An 8,757-nucleotide genomic window follows, 5' to 3' on the forward strand; every position below is an offset into this window, starting at 1 on the left:
GATTCGGTCGGCCATATGAGAAACCCTTATATATATATATATATATATATATATATATATATATATATATATATATATATATATATATATATATATATATATATATATATATATATATATATGTGTGTGTGTGTGTGTGTCCTTCTTGGCCGCACCTCCAGACGCTAGCCCAGCAGGGCCCGCGGCGCGGTTGGCGCAGCGATGAAGTAACGCAGGTTCCTCCACGTGGCTAAGGCTACTGTTGTAAGAGTCCTAATTCACTTTTCTCGGTACTCCCATCTGGCTTTGGGGATATTGAAGAATAAATGAATAAATAAATACTTTCCCAAGTACGTGTTCTCCCTCTGCGCTGTGGCCGTTGCGAGGGCTCTCTTAACTCTAACTTGATGATGACATGACGTGATCGTGATTCACATTATTTTTTTTTCGAGAGTAACTCACGAATAAAATTATATGTGTCGTTTTCGTGGTATGATGTACCTAAACATAGCATATCTATTCCAGGCTCCTCCAGCCCACACCCATACTCTTATGCAATACTTCACAAAGAAACTACTCATGCCCAACCAGGTATCGTTACTATGATGTATACATTCTTTTTACTTTCAATTATTTTATTTCGTGACTTCGTTGAGAAGGCGGGCTTTTTTTAATTTAAATTATATTATTTCACGCAGTTGTACAGATAAAACATTTGTGTCAAAAACATCTGGGCCCTTAGCAATGCTGATATTAGTGGGACCATGCAATTCGTATATCCACAAACACCGACTCAGGTTATAGGATATACACTAAATGTACATGATTCACTTAATAATATATGCGTACAACAAAAGGTAGAAAACGATTTGGCTCACACAAAATCTGCGTGGTTTAAAGCAGGTATGTAGAAGACATTGAAATAATTGACATTGAAAGTGAAATGAAGATTATAGAAAAGGTAAAGGTTGATTTTTCCGATATGCTTTTTTAACGCAGAATATAAATCAGTGCGCCGCGTTGCAAAGATGGGGGCCTCCGATATTTTCATTTGAATGTAGGTTATTGCGCGCTTAGAGTACCAATTATCGGCAGGTTAAATGGTGAAGTTTCTGTTTTTTTGGTGGCTGGTTTCCTTTGGTTGGGTCATAAATAACTCACTTGGGAGAGGTTTATCATTTTAGATGCGACTGCATCTCATTCACTCGCCTTGTCCATGCAGCGTCGTCGGCGTCGTTGTCGTCCACCCCTCCCCCATTCTCCTCGCTGCGCGAGCTGCGCTCTCCGCCGCTCACCCCCTCTCCTCTCCGATGCCCCTCTAGAGTGAACTAGAATAAGGGAGTGTCCCGAGCGGCGGCGCCGAGCCGCTCCGGTTGGCGTCGACACCGCGAGGTGGCGCGACTGCGCCCTTTCGCAGCTGGTCTGGCGCAGTGAGACTACGCGTCTGGCCTTGCACTATCATGTTCTCGCGTTCTCTTTCGGCTTTCAAAGGCATTCAGAAGCTAAGAAAGATTATAAACGGCCAAATGTAATTTTTGCTTTACTTACTGCTGCTCCAGGTCGAGCACAAGACCTGTGACCTCGATGGGGTGAGCCGTTCTGGTTGCAGGCACTTTAGTTCCGCTATCCACTATTTTGATTCACTCCGAGCTTTATATCTGGCGCGGGCACTTCTGAATGTCACTCAACTGTCACCTGTGTTCTCCGCAACCCGCCGAATACTGCCTGACGATTGACAATTACTTACTTTTCGCGAACTGGCAGGTGTTCAGCATGGACTGTTAGTCCCTGCACAGGGCAGAGCATCGCGGTTCTAAAAACACGTCATTGCTCGTATAGCAGCATTTAAGAGCGGTAATTTTTTTAGCCGAGGTGTTGCAGTAAACTCTGATGTATTATTCGGCGCATGTGCGCAAATAAGCACGTTGACCGCCCTCACCCCCAATCTCCTAAAAGGAAGATTAGACCCGCCGCATAGCACAAAAACGAAACTAACTGCTGCTTGCTTGATATGGTATGGAGTCTTAACTATTTTTTAGAGATCAAGGGTGCTATCAGGCGAAAGGCAAATTATTTTGTAGTTATTTCCTGTTATAATTACTATAAAAAAGAACAGTAACTAATGTTAACACTTATATGCAATGCTACATGTTAAGCAAAGTTGTGTACAGCTATATAATGACCCAGCTTGACCTTTTTCAAACCCGATTACAATTTTTATAATATACATACAGTGAACGAGTTAGAACATATTACCTTTCAGTGTGCTGTCATGTTTATTTAGCAATTTGGTCCAGTACTACGTGTATTTACCTAGTTTAGAATACTTTGCAGATTGCCGTCTTTTTGCATTGCTTCTGTTGATGCTTTTGACGTAGAAGTGAATGCGGGTCGTGAGGTAAAACGCACCTCTGCCGCAACAGCCTTACAATGATCACTGCACCCAAGTTCCCACTGCTGCTTAGCCTTCACCACACTCAAAATGTCAAGGATGCTATCCCAATGAAGCTCAAGAACACTGAAGCATTCAGTGAACGCGTTCTCCATGTTTAGCACAAACCGGTGCAGAACGGCCTGTACACAAAGTGGAGCTCGCACACTGCAGCCGACGATTCTGTGAGGGGCTTGTCCTAATAGTTACAAATACGTTTGCTCATTCAGCCAGGACGCATCTGTTATTTCCCACACAATTCGACGCACAGTGTAAATTCTGTATTCAACCAGGCACTCTATGGCACATAATATCGGAGTGCGTCAAGAACCCAGACCTCCCATTTCCTTTTCCTTCCCCTACTCCTGAGCAGTGGGACATACTGCGTTCCAGCTCCCTTTCTCAAGATCAACTTCTGCTGGTCGAGAGGGCCAGTCGAGCCGGGACGGCACATGGTTACCTGAAATGAGGAACCACCCCACCTAAAAGCTCGATAAAAAAAAAACCTTTGTCTCTCTCTCCTGCCGGCGCAAATTGCGCTTCCACTTTTTTCGAACCTCTTCGTCTCTTGGGGCGGCGAACATACGCCTTTGGAGCGCTCTGATAGCCGGCGTGACAGCCTGGTCAAAACAGTGCGCATCAGTTCTTCTTTTCGCCATCTTCCTCACATGCTGGTCCTTGACGAAATGCACTCTCTCACTGTTTTAAAAAACACGTCAGAACTCCGCACCGATTCCACCGAACGCACGTGCACCCACCGCCTTCCAAGTTCTACATTTCGTCCGGTCTGAGGGCGGCGGCGACAGCGCGGGCGCGGCTGACCGGCTGCGAGATCGCGCACGAGCGCCCCTAGCCACCCTAGCGGTGGTCGACGGCGCGCGGCACGCCGAAAGCGACGCCGTCTCCGCCCGCTCGGGCCACTCCCCTATTCTAGTTCACTCTAGCCCCTCTCTCGCGAGGGGCATTGGATTGGATTCGAATGGATTGGCTTGGCTTGGCTTGGTTTGGCTTGAATTGGATTTGGAGTGGATTGGATTAAAGTGGATTGTGTTGGATTGTGTTGCGTCATAGCCGCGGCAGACGCACTGGCGCCGGCGCGTCCCCTCGCCGTTATGCGCGCTATAAAACGCGGTGCCTGCGTCGCTCCGCTCCATCGTTCTAGCGCCGTTCCTCCGCTGTCCAACGCTGCAACGTGAACCCCCTATGCGTCGCATCTACACAGGGGTTCCCGCGAGGGCAAGTGGGAGTCTAGTTTTTTTTAAATATTTCGTACGTAATGCAGGTGGTTTTGTAGCCTCTAGCGACTAAGAACTGCATGATACCTATCTTTTTTAACATTGGAGCAGAGTGTCTGATAACTTTTTCTTGTAATTTTATGATGGTGTCTTGATACGATGAATAAGTATACTCTTACAATTCTATGCAATACATTAAATGACCGAGAAATATACTAAAATACCGCATTATTAACATTTTTCAGGGGAAATGCTGTCGTACTTGATACAGGGTAAAACGGTCCTTGCTCAGCGTAGAACAAATGTCATTTATATGGGCTTTATAGCGCATTCTTTTTTCCAACGTTATACGTAAACAACTGCAGGATTCATCTTCTGAAGCTTAGATGGTTATAATTTTAGGTTTACTTTCGTAATGTGTTTGTTTGGTGGTGAAAATATAATATGTTTATTTTTGGATGCGTTTCATCACCAGCCTATCTACGCCCACTGCAGGGCAAAGGCCTCTCCCATTATTCTCCAATTACCTCGGTCCTGTGCCAACTGTGACCAATTTATCCCCGCAAACTCCTTGATCTCATCTGCCCATCTAACTTTCTGCCGCCCCCTGCAACGCTTGCCTTCTCTAGGGATCCACTCTGTTACCCTTAATGACCAACGGTTTGTTTGTTTGTTTGTTTGTTTGTTTGTTTATTTGTTATTTTGGGCATGATACACGTACATAACACGGTACATTTCAATTTTCATATTCTTGTCTTGCCTTCGCATTAAATGCCCTGCCCACGTCCATTTCTTCTTCTTAATTTCTACTAATATGTCTTTAACACCAGTTTGCTCCCTGACCCACTCCGCTCTCTTCTTTTCCCTTAATGTTACACCTATCATTTTCCGCTCCAATGCCCGCTGAGTGATTCTCAATTTAAGTTGAACCCTCTTAGTGAGCCTCCAAGTTTCTGCCCCGTAGGTGAGTACCGGTAAGATGCAGCTGTCATACACTTTCTTCTTCAGCGACAATGGTAGGCTGCTATTCATTATCTGAGAATGTCTGCCATATGCACCCCACCCCATTCTGATCCTTCTAATTATCTCTGCCTCATGGTTGGGATCTGGGGTCACAACTTGGCCTAAGTAGATATATTCGCTTACCACTTCTACTGCCTCGCCACCTATCTCAAACTGCTGTGCTGTCCCGAGGTTATTGATCATTACTTTAGTTTTCTGCATATTAATTTTCAGGCCCACGGTTCTACTCTGTTCGCCCAGTGCGGAAAGCATGCTTTGTAATTCGTCCCCCGAGTTACTTAGCAAGGCAACGTCATCAGCAAATCTGAGGTTACTGAGGTATTCTCCATTAACCCTTACTCCCACCTGTTCCCAATCCAACGTTCTGAATACGTCTTGTAAGCATGCTGTGAATAACATTGGAGAGATTGTGTCTCCTTGTCTGACACCTTTCCTTATAGGTATTTTACTGCTCTCCCTATGGAGGATGATGGTAGCTGTAGACCCATTGTAGATATCCTCTAGTATTTTTACATAATGCTCATCTACCACCTGGTTCCGTAATGCCTGAATGACGGCTAGGGTTTCGACCGAGTCAAATGCTTTCTCATAATCTATGAAGGCTATATATAGGGGTTCACTATACTCAGCGCACTTCTCGATCACCTGATTGATCGTGTGAATATGGTCCATTGTTGAATAACCTTTACGGAACCCTGCTTGTTCTTTAGGTTGACTGAAATCTAAGGTTGCAGAGATTCGGTTAGCGATTACCTTGGTAAATACCTTGTAGACGACTGACAGTAAGCTGATCGGCCTGTAATTTTTCAAGTCCTTCATGTCTCTTTTCTTATGGATTAGGATGATGTTCGCGTTCTTCCAAGATTCCGGTACCATTGCGGTCATTAGGCATTGCGTATACAGGTTTGCCAGTTTTTCAAGTACAATTTCTCCGCCATCCTTCAAGAGGTCTGCTGTTATCTGATCCTCACCAGGTGCTTTTCCCCCTTTCATTTCTTTCAAAGCCTTCCGTACTTCTTCGGTTGTTACTGGCGGGATGTCTATCTCCTCTGAACTACTGTCTCGTTCGGCATTATCCTGTATGTCCCGGCTACTGTACAGATCCCTATAGAACTCCTCGGCCACTGTGACTATTTTATTCCTATTTGTCATGCCATTGCCTTGCTTATCCTTAAGTGCATACATCTGATTTTTCCCCACACCAAGACGTCTCTTCGCTGCTTTCAGGCTACCTCCGTTCTTTACAGCGTATTCGATCCTCTCCTTATTATACTTCCGTATGTCAGCTGTCTTACGCTTATTGATTAACTTCGAGAGCTCGGCTAGTTCTATTCTGTCAGCTGCGGTGGAGATTCTCATGGTTTGCCGTTTCCTGATTAGATCTTTCGTCTCCTGTGAAATTTTACCAGTGTCCTGTCTATCCATAGTGCCCCCGACGTCTGCTGCACACTCCGTAATAATGCGTGTAAGGTTGTCGCTGGCTTCCTGTGTCGTAAGCTCGGCTTCCTCGTTAAGGGCGGAATATCGGTTCTGCAGCGCGATCCTGAATTCTTCTACTTTACGTCTTACTGTTATAGCTAGTGTAATGCCACAGAACCATTTTGCTATGTTACTCACTACCCTGTTTGCAGAGGAGCCTAGTTGCTTCATTTCCTTGCTGAAATTAGTAACACGGTGGCGTCAGCATAAATTGTTGTTTGCGCGTTAGTAATACAATATCATATATGTAAGTGAAAATAAAATAGGTCCCAGTACGGATCCCTGTGAGACGGCGTAGGTTATGGGAGAAAATTCGGACCACTCTGCGTCTATTAGTACAAACAGGTAACGGGATACAAGATAGCTTCGAAAAAAGTTTAGCGTATTGCTAAGGAAACCATAGCGTTCGAGTTTGTTTCTTAGTATTTTCTGATCTATGGAATCATGATATTTTTTATGTCTAGCAAAGTACCGAAAGCAAGTTTCTGTTAATTCAAGCCGTTAACAACATTTGTAGGCCAAGTTACCGCTGTGCTAGTCAATTTGTGAGGGCGAAAACCATGTTGTATTTTTGTTGAAGTGTGGTATTTTATTAAATCATCAGTAAGTCGCTTTGCTAATAGTTTCTTAAAACACAAGTCAATTATAGATAGCAGTGAAATGGGTCGATAATTGCTTAAGTGGTCCTAGTCGCAACTATTTTAGGGTGGTGTAATAATGGCTATGCTAGACAATCTGGGTGTTTACCGGAGTTGTAAGCAGTATCGAAAATTTTAGGTAAATAAGGGCAAATCATGTAAATATTGAATTTCTGAATGCTTGATTATATCCTATCGCAGCCTGTCGCCTTACCACTTTGTAGTGTTAAGACTCCATGCATGCTTACTTCCTCAGCAGTTATGTAAAAGAAATGCATGAGTGTTGATGTACCGCTATTTTACATTACAAGAGAAGGGTAGCCCAGGCGCCAAATTTCTAGCAATGCTGCTGAAGTGTTAATAAAACTTGTTCACCGGACATGAATTTCAGGCTCTTATTGGGCAATATCTGGGACCTTTGGGAGTTTATTTTTACCTTCAATAATGGAACTAACTATTTCCCACTATTTTCTCTAATTCACAATATTAGCTACTTTGATGCGGCCATAACACATTTGTGATCGACGTATCAGCGTCAATGATTTATTTTTGTAGTGCGCGTATTTCTTTTTATAGTACGCATTACCTTTATTTTTGTTATACTAATGATACCAGTAAACATTTGTGCGGGAAAGGGCTAGCGCGTTTGCCATCCAAGAATGAGCTAATGTTTCGTAGCTTCTCCTAATGCGGGAATGTGCTTCAGCTGAACGCTGCACAACCACGTCATGAATTGTGTTAGGGTGATAGCCAGACCTAATCGCATCTCTGATTGCTAACAGATTGTTATGTAGTTGATTCTCATCAGTTTGTGTTGAAGGTCAACACAGGATGTTATAAGTACCGCTGGAAAGTGCACAAAGCAAAAAATTGGAAAGTTGTCCGACATGTCAGAATTTACGTTTACGTCACAGTTTAGGGGGAACTTTAACGCGGGCAATGAAATACATTTCTGAGAACTAACGACATGGCTGATCATGTATGCCAGGCCACTTCTACAATCCTGTTTAGTATACTGACGTTCACTCACATGTACCGCTTCACGCAGGTGCAGCGCGGCTCGGAGCTCACAACTCGAATGGCAGGTTTACTTTTCATGCTGGTAGCTGATTTCCGCCCGCCCGAGTGTCCCCGTGTATGTATCATTTACCTGGTGGCTCCGCAGCGTCATATGCAGGGCTGCAGGCGCTGCTGCGGCTGTCTCATTGCAACATGTGGTTGCTGAATTGTCGACTGGAAAGCGTTCGCTCACGCTTCCAGCCGCGTTGCGCTCTTGCCAAGATTTATTTGCTAGCCGTATGCGCGATAACCTCTGAAAGATTTAGCCGTCTATATTTTTCTTGTTTTTGAAGTCGATATAGCCGCATGGGTACTATATTACTGCCAAACGCAACTAAGCAGCTTTAGCTCCTATCATTTGCATATAGGCGTTCTGGGTGCCTTACCAATAACACCGTTGAGCAGCTCCATGCTTGTCGAAAATTTTCAGCAACAACGATACAAGCGGCGTAAAAAAATGTTTCAGTGCAATATGCAGGCCACGAGATATTGCCTTATTACAAGCGCACGAGGACTTTGTTCAACAAAAGGCGACCCGTATTCACAGAAGCGGACCACGCAACCCAACCAGCCAATGAAGCTGATCAAACATTCACCACATGCGTCTGGACTCAGTTCATTGGCCACACCTAAATGTTCTATAAACGACGCATCTCTCTTGAGAAAATATATAAAAGGTGGAAGCAACAGCTGACTGTTTATAAATATGATTTAACTGGATGCAAAATGGAGAGACGAGCTAGTTGGTTCGCAATTTCCATGAGTGAAACTTATGAGTGAAACGTGCTGGGTTGTTCGGTCTGGGGGTGGTATAAATGTGTATTCGTTTTCATTAAAACTTTCAGTTGACAGTAAGCGCCTGTGTCGTTCCCTTTCTCGTCCCTGTGAAAAATTTTTGCGCTTAAGTTTCACT

This window comes from Haemaphysalis longicornis, unplaced genomic scaffold (assembly GCF_048455015.1).
Source record: "Haemaphysalis longicornis isolate Haplotype H1 unplaced genomic scaffold, Haemaphysalis longicornis Haplotype H1 scaffold_2, whole genome shotgun sequence".
NCBI lineage: Eukaryota > Metazoa > Arthropoda > Arachnida > Ixodida > Ixodidae > Haemaphysalis > Haemaphysalis longicornis.